The following is a 26307-nucleotide window of genomic DNA, read 5'->3' as shown; positions in this document are numbered from 1 at the left end:
TCGACTCTTTTCTCCACTATATATTAATAGTTGATGTAGACGACGGCACTGTTATAGTTTTAAATAATAAGTATTATTAATTATGCTTACATTTAAAAAAATATATATTAATAGTACTATCATTTCCTAGTGTTATTAGTCGTCAACACATGGAAAACTGTGTTGTATTGATGTAGAAGTTAACTCTCCAACAGATCCCCAGTTTTACTCCCCGTTTTTATGAGTCGATTGACACATAATTACTCTATACGTAGATTTTTTCTCATCAAGAGTGAAATAATAATGGTATCAGCTCATGAACAGAAAAAACACTCTTTAGAATCACAACAGTACCATAACACTCACGATAAAAATGCTTGGAATTTACGACTAAATATGAATCTTTCTTTTTAAATATGAGGCACGGAACCTAAACACGTCCGTTGCTAAACCTCATCCAAAGTCATTTCCATTAATTTTTATTTAATCCTAATGGATTTCCCTATGATTTAATTTTTATACGAGCTTTAGCTTCACACACTCGTTATTAAAGATGAGTCATCATTTCATATTTTATACAACTCTATACAATGTAGAGTAATATAAAATATCAGTTGACCTATACGCTTGCGAGATTTCATTTATTTTTACACCCAATATTTATCCAATTTAGTTGAGTTAAAAAGTTAAAACCTTATGAAAATAATTTTCTAAGAACCATTTACCTATGTGAGTAACATACATTGACAAAAAAAGATCCTTTTGTTTCTCTCTTTATATTTCGTTTAAAAATTTTCTATTTTGTTCTTCATGAATAAAAACTTTCAATATATCTCTTTTGTTTTTTTTTCTTTGAGGAAAGTGCTTATTAGTCTCTTGACATTAAATCATGTCTATTTGTCAAACAAATGTCATTTTAATATTTTAATTTCATTTTTAAATTATTTTTTTCTGTTTTGAGTATGTCATGTATTTTCTGTTCCCACCATGTGGTGAGTCATTAGTAATGGTAAAAAAGTTTTTACATGTGTTTATAGGGGAAAAATGATGCATCAACCCTCCGACTTAACGTAAATCAGAGGTGTAATAGTCGAGTACATACTTGATTTGAGCTTGGAGCTTACTTATAGCAAGCCCCATTACAAAGAAGATTTCATATGACCTAAATCTCAATCCGGCTCGAGATATGGATAATAAGCGTGAGCGAGACAGCGGGCAAAAATGAATGTGCTGGGCTCTTTCATTCCTTCTTTTTCAAAAATTTGAAAAGTAAATAAAAGTAAAAATACATCATTTGCATGACATTTTTTCGAAAAGATTAATAAGAAATGGACAAAAATAATGAACACATTTAAACTTTAAAATGTAATTTTTATAGATTTTTGTCACTTTTCCAAAATTCAATCAGCTTTATCTATAAAAAGTTTCGGACTAAAAAAAATGTATAATAAAAGTTATAATGTGATCTTTTGAAAAGAATCAATGATGTTTGATTAACAACGGAGAGTCATACGTAAGAGGACTGTAAAAAATTATTGCGAGTGTGTTTAAAGCGTTGATATTAATGACTAGAAATACAATTACAGTATCTGGCGACTGAGCCGTGATCGTATAGTGGTTAGTACCCTGCGTTGTGGCCGCAGTAACCCAGGTTCGAATCCTGGTCACGGCAATTTTTTATTTTTATTTTGTACCTTTAACACTAATATTTTAAATTGACGTATTCCCATAAATTTATCTCTTCTTTTCTATATAAAATATTCTTTTTTTAATGTTAATGTTCCTTTAATTGGTGAGATGGAGTTGCACTGATTAAGTATAAGTAAACATTATAGTATTACACTTACTCATCTGATCTATGAATCTTTTGGTGAAATCTATATACAGAAAGTATGCTTCTTTCTCTAGGAATCGCCTGAGTGTGAATGCACATTGAATTCAAGAGAATAACTTCTCCTGAGCGCATTGTCCAAGAGCAACAAGAAACTGTGCCGAGAGGAAGGGAGGAAATGAATTAAACAAGGACATAGGCAATAAAGACACCAATTTCATTCGTCCAACAATGACCTAAAATTATAACTCTCCTTCTTTTATGAGTACACGCAAATGTTCAATTCAGTTTTGTATATATTAAAGATAGCTTGTATGTAGTAGTAAATGAAGTTTTTCCGCACGAATTTAATAATAGTGACAGAAGCTTAGGAAAGAAAATTTACTCTTTAGGTTGCTAACTCCAAAAAAGTTGGTGAGCTCAAAAATTTGAACGATTAGCATCACTACTAATAGCCTTTATCTATCCAGTTGACTCTATAACTATAAATCAAGTGGCGAAACGCGCCTGACAGCTTGAATAAATTCCTTGCCTTTTAAAAAAAGTAACTTATGGCAATTTTGTATTGATTACTGATCTTTTGTTGTTCAATATTCTGTCTGACAGATTTCAATTCGATATTTATAAAAAAAAAACTACCCACGTCTTTTGACAGGTCAATAAAAATGTCCAAACGTAAAAAAGAAATGAAGAAACATTCTGTCATTTTGAAAATTTCAGAAGAAAATGGATTATTAAAATATTGGGCCCTGTATGTGTATATGAAGTAAAAAATAAATTAAGATTTACTCATTATATATATTTATATAACATATTTATTAAACCGAGAGATAATACAATTTACTATTGTTTACTATGTCATGTAGCTATCGAAGTCAGATATAGTTATAATAGGTTACAGGTACATTGTTAGAATAAGTTAGAAGTATTATCAAAAACAACACTACACATGCGTCAACATAAAAATAGGTAACCTTTTTCTCATATTCTTGATTATTGCTAATATTGCCTTTATGTTGATGCACCACATAAATAAATATTTTACTTCTAAACCTTAACACGCAAATTTAAACCTTTGTGTTATAATTATTTAAAAGGTTTTGTTGTTTATTTTTAAGGGTTGTTATTACTTTTATTTATATACTTTGAGTATAATAAATCCCTAAAATTGGACGGCTAGAAAAAGAACCAAATGCCTATAAGCTGCGGATTTTACGGATTATGTTTTTATATATGAAAATGGCACACTCCAAACTCATCCATCCCTATCCTGCTCTCCATAAATCATATTTGCAGTATAATTACAAATATTTTCTCATTTAGGCTGCAAATGAAAACAAAATTAAAATATCCCACCGATGCATTTAGGAATATCCATTTTCTTTGTCGGTTGTTTATCCCAATATATGTATATATATAAAATAAATAAATGATGAATGATAGACTCCGTAATCAGTACGTTTTCTCACTTTTGATCACAAGTGATAGGAAGAGAAACTCTGAATGATTTATAAACCGTAAGTATAATATATATGTATAAGTGATGTCATGGATCGAAGATCTGGTTCAGTTTCGCCAATAGCGAAACTGACAAAAATGAAGTTCCTCCCAGACAGTGTTTTTAAATAAGTAAAATGACGACTTGTAAAATGAATCTTGCATTTAGATAGACTAACCAATGGGAAAGACGGGTCATTATTAAGAGTGGGTGTACCTTTTCTTCAAACAATAGGGAACCAACCTCAATAACCTCTTCCCAGTGGTGGGCCTACATATTCTAAAAGTGAAATAAAATAACTACTTAATTAATTCCCAAAGATTTTTTCCCGCTCCTCTGAGGATGTCGCCTTGTGTGACACCCTATAACAAAAGGCCTTATGTGTCACACAAAACCACATCTGTGGATCTCCTTCCTAATCGAGAGACGTCGTTGGAACCCAATGAGAGCTGCTAAAATTTAGATGATAATTCCTTAATAATCGGGAACCGTTAGAGCCAATAACCCTGAAATGCAATTTAAGGATCCTTTAAATCACTACTTTGTACTTATAAAAGTGTATCTATAAGTATTCTTTTTAAGACATACCTATAATGTGTTTTGTGTCTCTTATATTCTTGTTTCCTTCCAGCAATTATTTTAAGGAATATTTTCTCTTTTATGTTGTCTGTGGGACAACAGGTGGTCGGTCGGTCTGTCTGTATTTTCCTTCATTTGAATATGTAAACATTGTATGTACTATGTATTTTAATTAATAAATTAAGAGCACCAATGTGTGAATTATAATATGTTTTTAAAAAATAACCAGGTATAGACAAATTTTATTATTATGTATGTATTTATTAGGCAATTTCCTATTGTCAAACAGCTCGAATATCAGTCAATTGTGAAATATAAAAGTTAATTTTTTTGTTTACTAATCACAAATACCTATAGGAATCATTCTAAGGAGGTAACCTGCGGGCATTTTGTTGGCATCTATTCGCTAGTATATTTGGTTATTGCTTTTTTTGTTTTTTTGCGTCAAAAATTGCATCCTAATTGTAGGTGATGCCAACTTAGTTCAACTAATTAGTTTTGTCTCTTCACCTCTTCGACTTCCTAAAAAGTCGTGAACATGCCGTAAAAGAAGTAACTAACGCTTCAGCTCAAGTTTATGGACAAGAAAGACAGGACGGATATATCAAAGCAAAATTAAAATTGCGTTAGATTTTCCCAATATTGAAACAAAAAAACAATCAGAAGCTATAATTCATTCATAGTGAATAATGAAAAATGTGAAACTTTTATAACATAAAAATATAAATATGCTTATATAAAACAGATCAATCCTTGAAATTAAGGGATGATAAATAAAATGTCATATTTTTAAGAGTTTAATAGACAGTTTTCGTTGTCCAAATCTATAAAATGATACAAAAGGGTGTTTTATTAGGCATAAAAGAAGACCTAAGTATATTTGATAATAATATATTTAACACTTGTTATCAAAAAAACGAGATTTGAGTTGTAAAAATGAAGAAAAACATCAGAATAAACGCACGTAATACGCTGTACCAAAAGACAATATTTATTTATGTATAGTATGTTTGGAACTAAAATACTCCTATAAGAAGGCCAGTTAGAGAAAAGTTGTTTAATTATTATTGAAAAAACTATTTTTTATCTATAATACTTAATAAAATTTAAATCCTGTAACTTGATTCAAATCGATAATTTTAATCAAACAACATCGAAATTGCCTTTTTTTTGACAATTTAAAGATTTTCAAATCATAACACGTCCATAAAGGATTATTTTTTCGGAAGTTTGATGGTTATTTTATTGTTAAGACGGAAAAAATGTAAAATAAAAAATATTTGGGGATACCAAATTCCCAACTTTTGTCATTTCGGTACAGTCTATATACATATAATTGAATATTAATTGACATATAAGTTTTCTAACGGTTCATCGTAAGGCATTATTATTAATCAATATACATAGCACGTCATTAACAAAGTATTAACCACTAAAAAATTTATCCCCAATGAATTTTTCATTTAATGAATTTAATAAAAGAGTTTTATATAAGATTTATGTTGTCACTTCATTAATATTATCGTACCAGTTCATGCACTAAAATGAGTATTGATACTTTTTCAATAGAAAAAATTTAACAATAAGGTCGTTAAAGGCAACTTATATAAATTTATATAGGCGATCACATGATTTTTGTTTGGAAGAGCCCCAGAAATTTAAATTTTTCATGGAAAAACAACAAAAATTTTAACATTTTTATACAGGTAGTGGGGATTTGAATATGGAAGAATTTTATGCCCCAATATTTAGCAGCACTGAAATATATGTTCATAAAAGTGTGCAAAATCTTTGATACGTCCTCCGAGAACGAGAACGCTCTGCTGCAATTATTGTGTCCTGGGCGCTTGCCTCAGGAGGAAAATAACTCCATATATAATTATGCTAGATAGCTTAAATTCATGTTAACAGAACCGGCCAGGTTGAAGCTAGAGGTGGTTGCTTTAAGTAATTTACTTCACCGACTTGTAAGAGTAAAAGATTTGTGAATTGCTGAATCAATTTACTTTAATTTTCTGGATTTAAAAACTGTATATAGAAGTGGGTTACTTAATTGTGGACTAATATTTTTATCATGTAATTGTGTTGGTTCCAAAACCAATTTTGTATATTACCCTTGTAAATACTTCAATATCCCGGTACCTCTATGGGACCAGTATACCTATCAACGATTATTATCGACAGTTATTCCCTATCATCTCTACAGACTTCATAAATTTAAAAAGACTCTACTATTTCGGTCCAAGTTCGTTCTGGGCCGGTCTTGTAATAAATTTCGGTCAACAAAAAAAAAAAAAAAAAAAAAAAAAAAAAGGGGAAATAGTTACCGAACAGAAAAAAATTGAATAAAAAAAAATGAATATTACAAGTACTAAAAAGTTTGATACATCTCGAACTTGATTAGAATCATCAATAATATTTAATAAAATACAGGAAAAACCATCAATACATATTTGGATACTAAAGATGATATCTAGAGAAATTCTAAACATTTGAAAAAATAAAAAATATGCAAGTGGATTTTTTATCTTAGCTCCATATCTTTCTTTTTTTCTTCTAAAATATCAATAACGGTTTTGACACACTGTCAAAAATATCCCTATTCAAATATTTAATATCGAAAATAACTTATTTTCTTTATTTTTTTATAAAAAAATCGTGCTCTTCCTATCTATAAAATCATTCAAGACAGATTGAAATATTGATAGGGGAAATTACAGGATTAATGATTTAAGCTGTCTGAAACTCCCGAGAAAAAAATTCTCATCATCCACTTCAAAGCAACAACTATTGTAAACTTTCACCTATTGAGTAGACTTATTTTTATTATATATTTCTATATTTTTATTCTGAGGACTTTTCCAACCGTATCTATTATATTTGTTACTGGGTTTGTTAAACATGGATAAATGTCTTAACGGATACTTCATACAGAGTGATTCATATGTACCTATTCCGATGATTAAAATGGATAAATACTCGGAAATAGTGGATCTGTAGAAAAAAATATTTTAACAAACTTTTCTAACAACCTTAATATTATATAATTTGGTATATTTTATCAAATATATCAATTGCTTTAGACATAATGCCACTATTCAACCAGTTAAGTCCAACAAAAGACACCAATGATGTCAAGTTGGCTCTTGCCATCTTAATTTTCCCTTCAACGGCTTGAAGTGGCTGTTTCTAAAGAATCTGATATATTGTGATAGGTCAGGTCCATTACATTTAAATCTGGAGAAGAAAGTGCAACATTTCTACTCCAAATTTGATAAAAAAAAACACGAATGAAGATTAACCGAATCAACATATGATCGTAGCGGTGTATTTATGTCTTCAAGTGACCTTCTGTATTTCGGTAAATCATCAAACTTGTTGCTTATCTCAAATTTCGATAACGAAATGTTAAAATATCGAAATTACAAAACTAATTCAGATATTGTAATCGGTATAGGCTTCACTAGGATCTTCTTCTTTTTTTTTTTTTTTTTTTTTTTTGGCAAGGAGTCATATATATATTAGACTGTACCGTAACGACAAAAGTTGGGAATTTGGTATCGCCGGATATTTTTTATTTTGTAATTTCCTTTATACAAGAATATAACCATCAAACTTCATAAAAAATGGTCTTTCATGAAAATGTTTTAATTTGAAAATCTGTAAAATGTCGAAAAAAATGAAATTTTGATGTTCTTTCTTTAAAATTACAAATTTGAATCCAGTCATATGATTTTAATTTTATTAAGTATTATGGACGAAACATATATTTTGCTACAAAATTTTAACAATCTTTCTCTAACCTACCTTATGGTATGATTATTTTAATTTCAGACAATTTTTTGGACGTTTGATGGTTATTTTCTAGTTTAGAGGAATAAAATACAAAATATCCGGTGGTATTAAATTCCCAACTTTTGTCATTACGGTACAGTCTAATATATAATAAATCAATTTATATAAATAATTAAATTAGGGTGATGAAATTATTTTGAGCTCAACCCCCTATACCCCCAAATGATGAAGAATAGCAACGCCCCTGGTAACCGGTAAGAGAATATTAGTATTATTACAAAACCTTTTGGAAAGAAAGTGACAAAAAGAAAATGTTAACATAGTTTTCCCATATTTGCTTTGGTTGTAAATATAAGAAAACTTTGACATCAGCTCAACTTGACTCCTCAATGTAAAAATTAATCGTGAACAGCTCTGCTAGAAACTTGCTCATTCATTAATCTAATATTTTTTTCCTCATTTTTTTTTTGTAAGGTGAAATACAAAAACAAGAATACAAATATCAAAATATTTGTATGTAAGCTACTAATATAAAGTACTACAATACCCAGTTTTGAGTCTTTCCACTCCAATATAAATAAGAACACACAATATTATAATTTGAGAAAAACAAAATTGAACTATTTTTGCAAATCATATTCTTGCATTAATTATTCATCGAAGGTAATAAGGTATTTAATAGATTTTCATCCAAATATGTTATTTATTTTAGAAAATAGTATCCCTACTCAACCTAAATTTTAATTAGGAACATTATTTTTTTTTTTTTAAATATGAAAAAATCAAGAATTAAATTCGTAAGCCCAACATATTCAAAATGCATTAAATAAAATTAGTTTAGCTGTGATGACGCTATATTAGATTAGCTGCAAGCTCTTATAAGAGGAAGGTTATCAACCCATGTCCGACTGCGTATCAAGTAAGGACATATTAAGGAATTACTATGTTTTTCAATCCTCAATTCTACTCCTAGTTCAACAGGGACTTATGATTTTTTTGGGAATTATAAATATAATAGTCTCTAATGGTTATCATAAGATAAAAGAACACTTTATATTTAGATGTTGTCTCCTTAATAATTCGAGAATAATGATAACAACTTAGAAAAATTAAAAAAAACAACATTGTTTTGGTTGAAACTAAAAAAAGTTAGTGCTCGTTTAAGGTCATATTTTATACATTTATACTTAGAATCTTAGAATCTCAATTCGAATCGAACTCGAGACTTGATTTGTGAACAGTTTTGCTAGAGTGCAACTTTAAAAAAATTAAAATTATGAATTCAATTACACAGTTTATTTGAGGAAGGAGTTTTCTCCTAAAACTAATTATGCTAGTAACACATGAAGTATATTTATTCCTTGAAGAAAATAATAGAATAATATATTTTATATAGGTATATATAAATGACTTAAGTTCATAGTTGAAGACTAAACATCTGTGTGGTAATTATTTAAAACGTCTGTAATTTATTACTTTTATGAACAATTATAAAATATTTCAGACATAAAACGTGTAGCAGATGATATTGATGACTCAAGCTTTTGTTATCCATACTTTATCTAATATATATTATATTTTTGTCTAATAAACTTTTTAGTTTCATATGTTATATGTCGATTACACGAGACAACCAAAAAAAAAGAATGTTTTTAGGCACAAAAGTTGATTCTTTTTCTCTTAAAAAAAATATATATGACCAGTATTTGTGTCTTTTCCGCATAAATTCAAGCTAAAATGGATTATTTCATTATCGATCCTGGATTATATGATTATCCTTCGAGGAATAATAATCCATTTTTATCAACAAATTATAAGAAATAATTCTTTGGGGATAACACAAACTGTACTTAAATTAGTCACAATTAAATAATAACAAACATTGTTTGAAAAGTGATATTGGAGCTAAATTAAATGTGGGCTCAAAAATATAGCTAACATTCTTGAGTATTTTAAGATATCCAAGAAATTTGAATACAAAGCCTACAATTGGCCATAATGGACCGTATGAATATATGAAGTAAAAATATTTTGTGGGAATTTTTCTTATACTTGATTATTGTTAAAGATTTTTAATTTGTTGGCACACTCTATTTCTCCTATTATAAAACCGTATACATAAATATACTCCTTTAGAGAACAATGGATCCACTCAATAATTATTCATGCCTTAAACGAATCCATTATCTCCACTCTTTAGATGATGAAAGATCACAGCACTATTCATTTCTAAACAAAACCCTTTTCATGAATTTTTTTTTTTTTGATTAGAAATTTTTTTTTCTAATAGATTAACCGATTTCATATCAAATATAGATCAATATTAAATATTAACAAAATAAAATATTTTTATAAGTTTTTTTTCATTATTCTTCATTTTCCCCAATTTTCGAATGACAACTTCGTGATTTCTGCTTGAGTCAATTCTTATAATATTTTGAAAAAAAGTACAATTTTGTTAACTTAACAATGAAATATAAATATTTTTTTAAATTCAAAGTGTCAAATGAATTCCCTGCGAGGGGATTTAGATCGACCTGGACTTACAAAAGAAAAAAAATTCATAAAAAATGTACAATTCAAATCATATTTTTCTCTTAAATCAGCTCATTCTTTATTCGACCCCCAAACCTAGATGATACTCCAACAACTGTTATTTTTCAATCGTTCACATAAATTTCAAATATTAATCACTCACTTACTTCGTTGGGGTGTCCACCCAATAGACTTAAGTATCCTAGATGTATTATATTTATGCTTCATCTTCTATGAAAATTATTAATATTCTTCATATATTTCATTTTTTCTGTGTAATTAACAAATTCTGGAACTAACTATTAATGGAGATTTCAAAGAATACTTTTTATGCATTCTTATTATTATTTATTTCGTGACCGAAAGTTACGACCTGTGCAGTTTACCCATGGGAAGTTTCGCCCTGCAGAAGTTTCATCCTGAGGAAGTTTCATCCTCATACATATATTATAGTATAAATGCATCTTCCAAATATAATTTAAGGTCTTCCTTTACTTCAACTTGAAAGCCTTTGTAATTCATTATGAAATTATGGCATTTGAGTAATTAATATGAAATAATTGTTGTTTCGTATTATTATGAATTCGAACCGTTTGATGTGTTTTATTTTAAAATATATTAAAATTGAATTAAATGCACTAATTTTACACTACTAAATGTAAAAATTTATTACAAATGACTTAAATTGGGGGACGACTAATTTTAAATCTTAAATTATAGGTGGAAGATATATTTATGCTATAATATATGTACTAGGCCGAAACTTCCCGGGGCAGAACTTCCCAGGGTGAAACTGCCCGGGACGTAACATCCTAGAACCTATTTACTTATCCAACGATTACTGTGAAAAAGGGAGATGGGAAATGTCTTATTATATATAGAATTATTATTTTGATATTAGGTAATTTATTCTTCACATTCCAAAAAAAGGTAATGTTATATTCTGCAACGACTATTTAAGATTTTCGAAATCATTAGTATAAATTATAATGGATAAAAAGTATTCCATTTGTTCTTAAAAATCATCATATGTAACAACTACAAAGTACAAATAAAGCTTTGTAAAGAAAAAGATCAATTGTAATGTTGATAAAGTACTCGTATTAAGATTTGAAATGAAGTAATTATTAATTTTATTAAAAATATCTCAAGTTTTTCAATTTATTTCGAATAATTTACAAACTTCAAATTAGTCAACGTATTGGTGAACATGTAAATATTTTAATGGCATACAAAGACATTGAATATTTATGTGCACAAAGCAATGCCTTAAAATAAACATATTATATATTTTTTGATTTGTTTTATCCACACAATATTAATATTCATTTATTTAAATAATACTTTGTTTCAACTTGATTATATAATTTGAAGGATTAGCATATGAAAAGAAGTCAGAATGAATATATCTACAAAAAGGGGATTCTTCATAAATTTATAATTGATTTTGTACTTATTTATAAATTCGTGTCTTAAGCGTGTCGAATGAAAAACAAATTAGGAATTCTTCACATTCAAATACCTACATAATATTTATAATCTTTATTATATATTTTTCGTCTTAGCAATTTTCCCATGAAAGGCACCTAAGAATACTTTTAAATAAACATATAAGATCTTATAATATTACATCTCATGTCCGGTTTACTCATAATTATGACTTTGCGTCATTTTGAAATAAATGCCTATTTATAAGTATATTAGGAATGAGTTTTGGGTATTATTATTTTTTGGGGACACGTATAATTAAAATTTTGACAAAAATAGAAACGAGTCATTTTATAGCCACGATAAATTATTGGCTATTAATTACAATAAACCATCAAAAATACAAAATATGTATTGCACTAATTCAATTGAGTTACTAATGAGTGATGACTAGAGTTGATACCTGTCCAAAAATAAGGTTCTGAATACTTTTTCATTTTCACCCACTGACGAGTAATTACCTGCAGGTTACCCGTTTCTGCAGTGAACATACAGGTGTTTTTTTTATTGAAGTTCAAGATACGAGTTCAAGGATACGGGTTTTTACCGGGCCCATTCGTAATATATATCCTTTGTACCCAGGTTGTTTTAAGTACCATGGGTTTATTTTAGGCAGTTTGAGCATAACCAGTAAATGGATAGAATTTATCAATTAACTGATATTACAATGTCGCCTCACTATTGCAAAAAAAAAAAAACAAGGCTGTATTTTGTTCTGAGCTATCTATTTGTATGTTTCATTTCAGTTTTCTAAAAGTTGACTGCTAGAATTGGAACTAATTCTTGTTACGAAGCTGATAATAATTTAACACAAGTATTGAATAATGATGCTAAAGTTGTGAAAAATTGGCTTCTATTTCTTTTGAAGGAAATGCTGCGATATACAATTAATTTAACGAGAAAAAACATTAAGAAGAAAAAAAACAGGATCAAAGGTTTGTAAGATAATTAATTTTTGCAAACCAACTCATTGCTAAAAATGGCTGGAGCAACCATTTTTGAAAGTTCAATTTCATCCATCAAACTTTGAAATTAATCTTTTGATCTTGATAAACAATGTAACTTAAATCACAGCACATTTAAATATTTTAGCTTTCCTGAATGAAATAAATACATTTTTAATCATATATTTATAAAAAAACGCTGTATACAAATCCTAAGGTTGTCCACTCTCGCCATCAATAAAATGAACCACCTTGCAATGAGAAAAAGGAGAGGTTATTTCATATATAGAGTATTCCTTCGAGAATACATACTTGGTATTTTATGTGATACTTTTTTTATGCGGTATTTTTTATGTGATTATATTTACTGGTTTTCAAAGGTTAATTTAAAAAAATAAGCATATTAATCAAATGGTGGTTTGTTTCCCCTTAAATAATCCGTATCCACCATTAAAAAATCTTAGTCGGTCAATCTCTACTTTTTATTGATTATTTTCACTTAATTAAGTCAAATAGTGTTCTTGTTAAATAAATTTATATTGTACTATAAATTTAAAAAATAATATTTTTGTTTGAAAATATATTTTTATTGTATTTTTTTTTATAAATATATTTTTTTATTATATTTTTTGAAGAATATAAAAAAGTTAATTAAAAATAAAGAAAAGATGTTAAATCACGATGGGAATCTTATCTTTTTCTTTCTCCTCGAACCGAACTTAGTTATTACTGGTATTATTAAGGTCATTTTATCATTATTTTGTCTTAAAATGCATGAAGAAATTTTATATACATATAAAGGCATATTATTAGAAAATTAGCACGAAACAACAGTTTGAATAAAAAATATCATGAATAGATTTAAAATGAAACGTAATTGTAATCTTAACTTAAAAAAACGTTTGAAGTAAACTAATCATATAATTTATAATCTATATTTCAGGTGAATACTGGGTTTAGAACATTCGCCTAGTAAAATTTGGTCGACAAAAAAAAATATATAGGTTTGATCTTGTCCAACTTAATTTTTTTTTTAGAAAAGGAAATTTTAGTTTATATTTAAAATATCGATCCAGAGAGATTTAAAAAAAATCTTTCATGAAAAAATCGATTTGCAATTGAAAAACGAAAATATGGAGGAGTCAAAACAAGTTTTATTGGTAGCTCGGTATAATTGAGCATCAGTAAATCTAAAATTTTATGTATGTCCCATAAATTTAAGTGTGGAAGGAGACAAAAATCATCATTATAATAATCAGTTTAGTCTGGGCATTGCTATAGTATTGTTTTCATCTCAATACACTTTTTATAAAATCCAAATTTCAGGTACAAGTTAGTCCGTTAAACTGGCAGACTTCAACATTGTGGTGGTTCATTGAAATTAATATCCAAGATTTCGTTAGAAATTGCTATACTTACAGTACAGTAAAACAATTTATAATCGTAAAAATGATTTTAGCGAAATAAAACACTTTTCTAATTGAGAACTACTCCTTTAGAGATTGTGAGACGGATAGGAATAAATAGAGCGATTGTATTATGTTAAAAAGAGTATGAAAGCCGAGAAATGCATTAATAAACAGGATGTCTAAATTGGATCCCCATGTCGTGAAGGAGGCTGTCAAGGCCACTCACTAAAGATTTGACGGGTCTATGCAGATAACCCGCAGATTTCAAAATAAAAATGTCTAGAACCATAAAAAAATAGGTAGAATAGTAGGAGGATGATCCAACTAATACCTGAAAAATGTATCTTTTAAAAAATTAAAAAAGTTGATCTCATCCCCCTACCAGCCCAGATCTCAATCATCTTGATGATGCTTCCGGCTGCATTTTTTTAAAAAGCCTGTAAACTTCACCACCCAAACATTGTTGCCTGTAAAAACACAGTCAATGAGCAATGGACAATGATGTCCGAGGTCTATATTAAGACTGTCTGTAAGGGCTTTTGGAAGATATTAGAGACTGTTCGTGCACCCTATTGGGTTACTACATTTAAGTATATTATTCATTTTTGTCGTATGATTAAACTATATATTTAAATAGAAATTATCAATTTCAATTTATTTATTTTATACAGCTTATTGTTACTAATGAAGTCAAAGTAAAGTATATAATTTTTTATACTCTACTCGTGGTATGGTAAATGAAATAACCAAATAAAATTTATAGACAAATGTGATTTCATCGAAGAAACCATCCACTGAATATACCCATTTTTCTATTTGAAATTTTGTTTTATCCTTACAAGATCATCTCAGAAAAATAATAAATAAGTTAACATATTAACAACGCCTAGATGAAATTTAATTTATGTAAAGATAAGAAATATTTTTGACTGTTAATCACAAATACTCATCAGTTATACTTTTCTTTTTACATGTTTCGAATTTCTATTATGATAATTGGAGATCAGACTTATATATACCTAGGTCAAATAATTATCTTATTTTATTTTACGATCGTTCCTTTTGGTTTGAAATTGAAATATACAATCCATCCCCATAAAGACAAGTATAAAAATTAACGACCCTTATAAGGTTTATGATTTAGAGATGTAGAAATATAATTATTGATTTGTTGTCTTAAATCATGCTTCAGTTATAATGAAATATAGTTTGATTTAAATTAAAGCAAAGCCATGATATAATTTAAAAGATTCATAACTGTAATTTTTTTATAATTAAGTGTTTTAATTATAAAGAAATAAATATTGATAAATTAATCACGAACTATAGCATGTATAATGGAGATTATTTTTATAACATGGACTGCAATTAATCATATTTATTTATTTTCGGTAAGTACAATCAATATTAACTGGACTACTTAATAACTAACTTCTGGTTTATCGATAAAGCTTGTATAATCATTCCAAAAAATAATTCATAAGGTGAGCTATATGCAAAAAAAGAGAATTTGATTCATTTTTAATAACCCTATGTACAGCTATATGAGAGAATTTTTAGTCAGCAGTTAAAAAAATAGACGCTTGGCACCTCATCATTATTTTATTTTTAAATTGAGGTCGATATTTTTTTAAGAAAAATACTTTCGACAGTACTTTGTTTTTTTACAAAACAATTAAACGCTAGTATCTTTTTTTTTTTCTATAATAAACTATTTTTCAAAAACTTGACAAATTTTCCGCCGTAGCTACGAAAAAAAGTTGAATTTAGAGAATTGATAAATTTGTTGGGATACTTAATAGAAAATAATTTTTTATTCGTTGAAAGATGTTTCTTTCGATAATTGTTCAAAGGTGCATTACCACAGTATTAGTGTATTTTAGCATCTTTGCAATTTCTAATTAATAAAAACTGCCACATTGTAATTTTCAAAAATTTATTTAAAAATAAACCTAATTACTTAATATTTTATAAAGATATATCTAAAAATTTATTAATCTTTGTCTAACTAGCCTACATTTTCCCCCAGTCTATCAGTAATTAAGAAGTCTCATTACTTTTTATTTAACTAAAAGGGCTTCTTCAGAGTCATAATTATATCTTTATATAAAGTAATTAATATTAATTATCTACAAAGAAAGCTTAGATTGTTATGGTTTTAACATACAATCGTATACAAAGAGCAATTCAAGAAGAGTTCTTTGTTGTCTTGCAATTAATTTGAAAGAGTTTATTCGTGGAGGAAGCTTATATTAATACTAAATTATAAAGTAACTGTTGTTATCATAAGTTCTATATAGGTAAAATAGGCTCATAAATTATGATTAAGGTATGTATTGACTAAGGAATGCAATAAGTAATATATAATATTTATGCTATACAACTAACCAAATGCCTATCAATTTATAGAAAATAATCTTTTTATTTATAATAATTAAAAAAAATATTTTCCAAGAGCTTTGTATATTAGTAATGTATCAATTATTTACAGTTTAAGAATTTTTGCTTTAGTGATGCCACGATGCAAATATTTTTGTAACGGCTCCAGTACTAAAGAGAATATTGGTATATAATAATTATTCGACTAAAAATATCAAACGAAAATGTCATTCAGGGCAATTAACATGCACTTCCAGGAGATTCAGTTGGTTTTTGTTTGGAGTAGCCCTGAAGTTTGAAGACATATAGAAGACAATAATTTCTTTGCTTTATAAAGTACCTCATAGGTTTTGGGGGTTACGCCATTCACAAAACAATTTGCTTATGATATAAAGGTGCTGTAAGAACCGATTTCAATACCAATATAATATATTACTGCTTGAAAGGCATCCGATCATTTGGTCCACTATAGTACTTGTGTACAGAATAACAATAAATTGCATAAATGATGTATCGGTATCGTCAATAATCGGCTATTTTTAAACTATTTTAATTTATTCAAGTCTGCCGATTCCCCAAATACCTTGATATACTGTAGAAGTTGCAATTTCCGTACATATTGCAACTTCTTAAACAGATTTAAAAAAGTTACAATATCTCTATCTCTCATTACGTTGGATTTAAAAAAAGTTTTTACATGACATACGAATATACTGGGTATTTGAACAGTCTTTGTCCTCTTTGAGTGTGCTACATATCAGAATGAGGATGTACAACACTTTTTTATTTATACATTATGAAGATTATTATTTTTGAATTTGATATCAACATCTTCAATTACAGACTCCAGACGAGGTCATAAGGCAGTATATTCTTAAGCAATATAAGTCCTGAACATCCTTCTCCGATGAGACTTTACGGAGGCATTGAGGTTGGTGATGTTTCTGTCGTGGACTCTACAGGCTTTGGACTTAATATGCCACTATATTGAAAAGTCCAAAGGATTCAAAACAGGGGTACTGGAGAGGCACAAAGTCTTTGGTCTGGAAATTCATGGTTTCTTTCATCCAGGTTTATTTGTCTACCACTTCTTGACTGATCCTGAGCCTTTCTCCATCTTCTACTAGCTTTCTGACTTTGAACACTGTATGAAAGTTAACCTTCAGCCTCTTAAATTTCAGAGTTGCTATAACCCCTGCAGACCAATGTGAGAATCTAAAACATTTTTGTAGCTATTTTGATTAATAATTTACATATAACAATATTACACCCCTTCTTCGTTAACTTAGAAATTCAGCTTAAGCTGATATCTTTGAAAAATTGAATTGGAACATTACAAAACCTCTTATTTCGTCTAATTATATGTAGTCAAAGACTTATGGAACGACTGTATGTATTGCTAGGGACAATATTCAGTATTTTACTGAGTCGTTAGGCGTCGTCGAATCGACAAACTTTGCTTTAAAAATGTAGAAGTTAACAACCCTAGAAATTATCAGTGTTACTCACCGATGTTCATGAGTTAAAAAAACAAACATAATTACTCAGTACATAGATTATAGATGTTCTCTCCTCAAGAATGAAACAATAATGATAGCTTGATAAAAAAAATATAAATACGTTATATGTATGTATATATTTCTATAATACAGTCATTTTTGATGCAAGAAATAACTATCATCAGACATACAGAAAGACAGAAAAAGTTTGCTAAATGAATATAAATAACCTAATGACATGACGGAGGTTAATATTATCTTTTACAAAAGGAAAACAAAAGTCCCACATTTGAAGATTAAAGATATTATCATTTCCATCTGCATTCACAAATTTTTATATTTGCAGTTGCATCTGCCAATTTTCAAAGTTGAAAAATGAAATGATTCCCATGAAAGATGCAAATTTGGACTAGAGGGGCCCAATTTAAGTATATACATGTATAAAATTCTGTCTGGCAATTCTAGAACCGTCTGAGACCGTTAATAATTTTTTTGGACAAACCAAAATATGCTCTAAAAATAAGTTAGGCCTGGATATCAGGTTGAAAAATTATGCCTGGACCGATTATTTAAATAAATTGTCGATGTTGTTATGACTGAGTTTTGGCATATTACTCAATCCATTTGCTAGTAAGAGTACTTTTTAGATTTTCAAAGTATTTCATATATTAAACACTTATTGTATTAGCCAAGATCTTTTTTTTTGGGTGGGCTATTTGTTAGAAGAGACAAAATACATTTGACAAATTTTGCGAGGCTTTTTATACTTTTTTTTTCGGAAAGCAATAGTTTTATATATTGTTGAGGATAAAAAATTTATTTGAGGGGCTACAACCCATCCAACCGACTTCTTCAGACACCCCTGTAAGCAAAATGAAAACATCAACTAAGGTTGATCTGAAAAATAAGAAATTTGGTCCCTTGTATGAAACCAAATTAATTGGTGAACGATTTGGAAAAAAAACAATTTTGATTTGTGGTCTGAGACCATGGACTCGATCGAAATGTCGGTTTAAATTATACTAGAAAAAATAACCAAACAAGGACGAACATAAAAAAAGTGGGTCTCAAACCGAGTTTCAATATTAGTATTTAGTATTTACATATGGATATAAATATATTAGTAGATTTTAACATACTTTAAGGTTTAAAAACTATTACATCCTTCTAATTTTGATAATTAAATTTATATGTCATAACTGCACAATAAAGCAAATAACAATTCCATACATGACTGAAATCCTTAATGTTCAAATAAATCTTGCCTAAATGTACCATCATTTTTTTATAAAGATTAAAACAAAACAGATCAATAGACATTCAAAAAAACTAAAAATCCTTGAGTGAACAAACGATTTAAATCATAAATATCAATCTGCAAACGATAATTAATGGTAGATTTATTTGATTTAAGTACATTTCAGACTTAATAAATATGTTTATCTATTTATTAATTGAAAATACACCTTTTAGACCTATTATTTCATTACATGTTCAAATACCTAAAATTTCAAATGGATGGGGTTGAACTAGGTCAAAAAATATGGTTTGATAAATAAAGACATTTCCACTTGTTTTATATTCAATTATTGCAAGAAACGCTAGTACTTTAAATTCTTTATCTCAATTTTGTGTTGCAAATTTTACAGTTTATTAATAGCTTGTTACAATTACTACACGGCATATGTACATACCAAAATTGTGAGATAGAGAGTGTTTTCATATGGCGCTAGTATTATTCATGACAGCCGTTTCGAGGGTTTAAACAACCAAGCTTTATAAGAATAAAACCTCTTTTTCATTAATATTAAGGAAACTAGCAAACCCATGAAAATTAAAATAAGAACCAACAAATATAAGGACTTTAACTTTACTGTACATTCCAAATTTATATTTATATCAGACACAAAAAAATATATTAATAATTGTAGACAAGAAATTAACAATTACAATCGATTTTTCATAAATTATCCTACTTTTCTAATCCATAACTGATAATAAAAACATTAATGTTACAAATGTTTTTCATTTTAAAGAATTTCTGTACATATTACTTTGATTTAATTCAAATATTAGTGTCTATCATTGAAATGAAATAGTATTTAATGCAAATATCATGTTTTTTTTATTCTTAAAAACATTTGATGAAGTTTAATATGATTTATTGGAAATTTGTTTACTTTATCTAATACAAATATCAACTTAGAGCCCCCAAGATGGCGTTCCTTTCAATCATTATGTATTTTATTACGTCATTTAAAACGATCTATACGTTATACATACATTCTTAAATATGTGTTACTTTGTCAAGTTTTATTCAAATGCAGGAACAAGGAAATGTTTTTAATCTGAACTAATATCATTTAAAGTTGCTAAATTTAGATATTTGAGATTAAATTGAGGTAGTGTTGTCATGATACCCCTTTTCAATATCGGTATTTTAATTATTTTTGACTAAAAATAATAAACAAAAATGTCGTATTTTAGCTCGAACATTTGGGGGAAATAGGTCATTGGCGTTCCAAGTTCTGATTCCAATACCAATTGAGTATTATACCATTTTAAATGCATCCTCTTTCTGATACAACTAAAGTACTGGTATATCGAAAAACGCTTATATAAGGCTTTAATAATAAATAAACTAAAAAACAGAGCGGGATAAAGGGTTATTGAACAACGAATATAATTCAAGATGATTACATGCTAAATGATTTTTAATTAAAATATTAAATACCCTTAACTAAATAATTATGAATACTAATATATATAATTCTGTATTTAAATTCTCTACAAGGAACCTCTTCTAAATAAAAACTCAATTACCATTAGGATCCTTCTTACTCTTCCGAATCGAACAACTTGGAGGGCTCACATATAAAGTTGTAAAATTCTTCTGATATTAATAGGTTTATAGTTGAATGGACTAAAAGAAAACTAAAAAAAAAATGTCTGCAAGGTTGTGTGATTGTATTTAGTTTACAACTTAGTAAACAATCCTCAGATAACAACCATCCCTTGAACATTCCAAGTTCAACACTAAAAAAGAAATCATACGATCCTTAGTTAGAGTTAAAATATCGAATGAAGAAACCTAAAATGAGATATTGAATGAATCCATTAATTTTATTTTCTGACGGATTTGGAATATGAATAACGGATAATAATCTTGATGTTTGTGTTCCAAGCTTAGTAGGGATGGTTTCTATCAATGTAGAAGTTGTTTATTTATTTGTAGGCCACATGCTGTCACACAAACCTAGCAGATAATTTTTGTTTAGTTTGCTCATTCGATTATATACCTATTAATGTTTAAATCTGAGTGCACACAAAACTATAAGACAAATATTTAAAATTAAGTCAAAAAAATAAATGTTAAAGTCAATAAATATTATTTTAATCTTTAAAAATAAAAATTCTATGTAATAAAATATCCATTTATCACTTTGTTATTCTTAAAAGATAACTGTTGTATAAAGAAATTTGTATAATTGCTACAAGCAATTGTATTTCATTACATCAAAATATAATTTGCCTCATAATTACACATGGTAAATATTTTCAAATGACTCATAATTTCTTGTATAATTTAAAAAACAAAATGTATATAAGATTTTTTTTTACATCATACACAATAACAAACCATTTGATAAGTGCTCAATGGTTACCTTTAACGGAACTTATGTGTATGGTACTTATAGCTCTAAGGAAATAATAGGCAATTCATTACAACATTATATTCTTTTATTGGTTAATAACACAATGGACATACATCCGAAGCAGGTAATAATGACATGGTCCAATAGCTAGAAGTCTAATATTAATCAATTAGGCAATAAGGTTTATATGATCCATTATTATGTAATGATGGAGAATTGGAATCTGACATGTTGTTCCAAGGGGGGCTTAAGTGTATTTACATTGTACATAATATATATATAAATATACGTGTACATTAGGGTGGTTTGTATTTCTACGATTTACGATTATAGCTAGTGTGGAAAAGTTGTTGTCTTATGGTAAAAAATAGCACATGCAAAATTTTACTGTTCAAGTATGTCATCTTTAGCTCACACTGAAGCTTTACATATGCAACATGTAACTTTTTCTTTTCTTTGCAGAATTTACCTTATTAGTTATTGATTAATACTCAACACCTTTAGCAGAGACAAAAATGCCGCTAAAACTACTACATTGTCAAATTTTGATCTCGTGGTCTTTGTTTTATTACTGGGATTATCTTTGGGTCCCACATTTTGCTCAAACTTTGAAAAAGTCAAACTTATTTATTTAGTCAATAAAGATAAAACAAAAACATTATGCGTTATTGTGCCTAGAATAATTTTGATAGATAATTTTCTAAACTATAAAATATGATAGTGTACAATGATTTGATGCAAAATTAATAGTAATGTTTTATTTTATTCTTTTATACTCAAAAAAAAAAATTCCCGCTTTTTCAAACTTTGAGCACGGTTCCGACCTTAAGATGAAATTGTAGAATAATGAAATCTTGCATAGGTTATTGTCTTACCATATGAAAACAACTTCTCTCCACTAAACATAATCAGAATTCGAAAAAGTTGACAAACAAACCGCCCTAATATAAATATACATAAGTATGTATAAAGTTCGCATTTTCTGAAGATCACGAACATAAATTCCTTTGTTTTAATTAATAATGGAACTGTCAATCCTAAAATTATACACAATGGCTTAATCAAACATGATAGTTATTTGAACGAGAGGGTTATATAATAATTATTAATTTTGAACCTCCATAATATTTTAGGTTGTATCGGCCATTCCAATGGCTTTTAAAGCCAGTCATGTTCCACGTTCCCGCCCCCTCAAAAAAACAATTTTGATGTATTTTTTAGTCAATTGTCTAATTCATTGTCCCTTATTAGTGTTCTGAACAACGTTGATTGGTTGAATATAAATTAGTTGTTGTTAATCTGTGAAGTGTTACTTGCTACTATTAAATGAAAGATAGTTCCACATTTGGAAAGAATAGGCCAAATACCATAACATTTTGGAATCGATCGTCGGTCTCTTTTTGGAGGATAGGTTAAAAATTCAGTGTCTATTGCAATGAGGTCCCTGTTATTAGTTCTTCAAAAAGTCCCTATTTTAAAGTGTTCTCTACAATGCATAGTTTTCACTTAGTTTACAGCAAAGTACTTAATTTTATCAATTACATTATCACTTTAAAAGTTTAAGCATTTAATATTGCTCTACCTTTTGGTAAATTAAACAAACGCCCATGTCCTTTCTCTATATCCTGTCTAAAGTGTTTAAGGGCTTTTAAAAGAAAAATGAAATATCAGGTTTTTTATAGGACAAAAATTTGAAAATTGGCTTAGAATATTGGTGAAATGAATAATAAACAATATGAGTAATATCCAATTTTTTTTTATTTAAAAAAATCTAATTAATCCTTAAAACATATTTTACACACACACACACATAAAAAAAACGACAACCAATACCTTATCTTCAAATTGTATTCATTTTAAAATATTAACCCAACCCTCTGTAAATATGAAACTGATTGGGCCACTTGTCCTCTTCTTTATAAATCTAAATATGGTCACTCTACTATCTGGGACAATCCAAATGTACAATTTTTCCCCATCATGACGTATTCCATTTTTTATTAAGTCATGCAGAATTGACTTTTTTTTTAAATCAATAAAGGGGCTAAATACATGAAGGATGCGTAGTTGACGATAAAAATCATTAGCTGATGTTTATAAATATTCCTTAAAGCATAGTTTGTTACATGGGATGGCTGAAGTGTCCGATTTGGACGTGTCCTAATGATTTAAAAAGGGTTGAACAAGAGTTGTGACGGAGACATCCCTATGAATATTGAATAGTGATGATATTACCATATTCATTTCGATCCTTAATAACATTATATAAATTTTGAAGGTTATTTAAGGAAAATCAGCAGACTATTTCACATTTACATATATTTTTGTGGAATGAAATTAATTATATCGGTCTATAATTAAATTATAGACTCGGTTGAATTGTTTATGCTACATTAGTTTGGTGTAACTTGATTAAAAATAATATTTAAGGTCATAACTAATAGTAGGTGAATATATTCAATGATTATTATAATTGATTTTGTAACCTCATTCATGTTGAGCCAATATTAAAAAAAAAACAAATATATTTGAAACTTTGAAAATTATTATTACAATATTGGTAATTTCCAAAAAATGTCGTTATTTTTGTTTTTATAATTTTATCCTACTTAAGGATAATTAACGTTATAAGCATACGCTTACTGTCGTATTCGCAGGATTCTTGTCTGGAATAGTAGTAGTTGAGGCTGAAGGAGGCCATATTGGATAAAAAATGTCGATTTTAATTATAATTCATTGGACATAAACTTAATTTTGTTTTAATTGTCGTCGCGAACTAGTTTTTAATCAATTTTAAACGAACGATCTTCAGTCTTAACTTAAATATGACATATAGGGTAGCTCCGAAAACTGGGGTCTTACGTTGTGGGTGGGACCATTTATTATGACGTAATGGCCTGCAAAGATCAATTTTATGATCAATTTAGAATAGTATCGTTTTAAATACTTTATAACCCTGGTACTACTATATTACCCGTATATCGAACAACACTAATATCAATACGTGATTGGTTATATTAATAACTTTTAAACAAACACTGTTGATAGAAAACAATGTAATTATATGTGACTTTAACTGTTTGAAAACTATCATTAGCGATCGAAAAACCCCTTTATTGAAGACTATCCAGTTCTATCTCTTTCTAAGATAACAATTAAAATTAAATTACACCCTTGTATGTGATGTGCGCTATTTATATAATAATATCCCTGAAAAATAGTAAAAAAAGATGTTTAGTCCTACAAAAAGTTTCATAAATTCAATGTCAAACCACATTTAGCTCAAGTATATCAAATATACATGTACTTCTATTTTTTTTAATGTCACTGAGTTAACCCTGAAATATAAACTATTTCTTCACATATTCATAAAAAAACTATAAGGTATCGTGAAACTCAAAATTTATTAAATTGTAGTAGGTAAATATCATTCGAAAGGATTCACATCAATTCATTATGATAGTAAGTGAATGACATGAGTAATTAACAATTTTAAATATAAATTTGAATCACTTTTTTTAAAGAAACAACGACATGAAAATTTAAAGATTCTTCGAAAATCCATGGCACATTCAATAATTTGGCGAGGAAAAAGGGTTATATTTTGATATCAACTAGAAGAACACTAAGGGATAGAGATTGTCAACCTTTGAAAATATTCTTTGTTTGTACAATTTTATATACTAAAAGATACATCTGTGAATTGGTAAATAAATAAAGCCTTTGTATTATGTAAATCTTTTGTTTGTTTGTTTAGGCCTTATCTACAACTACATGAAGATTGAATGATTCAATAAAGAATACAGTAAATTAAAGGACCTATGATTAAAATAATTTAAAACATGGAGATACATAAAATTGTGACAAAGGCCCGAAATAAAGTAGAAGTTGGAAAAAAAAGGATAATATGTTTGTAAAATCTGGAAATTTTAAATACTATGTATTTTAAATTTATGAAATATCGATTTTTATCTAATATAGCACTATTTTTTATTAAATTGGAGATAACTGTTCACAGATTAATTAAAATAGCTAATCCATGCAAATCAAATAAATGTACAGAACATTAAAAAAAAGACTAGTAATGTAGAAAATCGAGATCTGTCACAAACATACTTAAGAATTGTTGATATTTATTTAAAAATTCTAATGCTATAAAACAAAATGATGAAAACCTACTATAAGCTTTAGCTGATTTCCTTGGCTATGATAAAGCTTTTTTCCCTATCACTTATGAGATAAAACTCCTTTATCGTTTTTCCTAGAGAATCTAACAATTTTTTGATCACATAGAGAAAAAATTATATAGAGACGATTAGCAATTTCGCATAGCAAGCGTGCTGTAGAATGAAATATTCCATTTGCAGCTATAAAATTACTCTATAGCAAAAGTTACAAACAAAGATACATGAATATCTTAAGACAAGAAAGCCACAACGTACAATTTTTCAATATGGATCGCAAGATCCACTTAATGTTTTTTTTCTAAAACTTATTTAGTATAGAATAAATTACTTTGACTTAAGAGCTTCATCAATGAACAAATTAAAATCATAGGTAAAGGTATTACTATAAATTGTTTTGTTTCTAGGTGTAAAGGTTTATTACAACTTCAACGTCAGCTAAAGGTAAAATATTGATTATTTAACTTTTTATTACACAACCAGAGTTCTTTAGCTGGAATTTCAGATTATTAATGTCGGAAATAAAAAACA

This window comes from Lepeophtheirus salmonis, chromosome 3, assembly GCF_016086655.4.
Source record: "Lepeophtheirus salmonis chromosome 3, UVic_Lsal_1.4, whole genome shotgun sequence".
NCBI classification, from domain to species: Eukaryota; Metazoa; Arthropoda; class Copepoda; order Siphonostomatoida; family Caligidae; genus Lepeophtheirus; species Lepeophtheirus salmonis.
The sequence above is the reverse complement of the archived record's forward strand: the minus strand, read 5'-3'. Positions refer to the sequence as shown.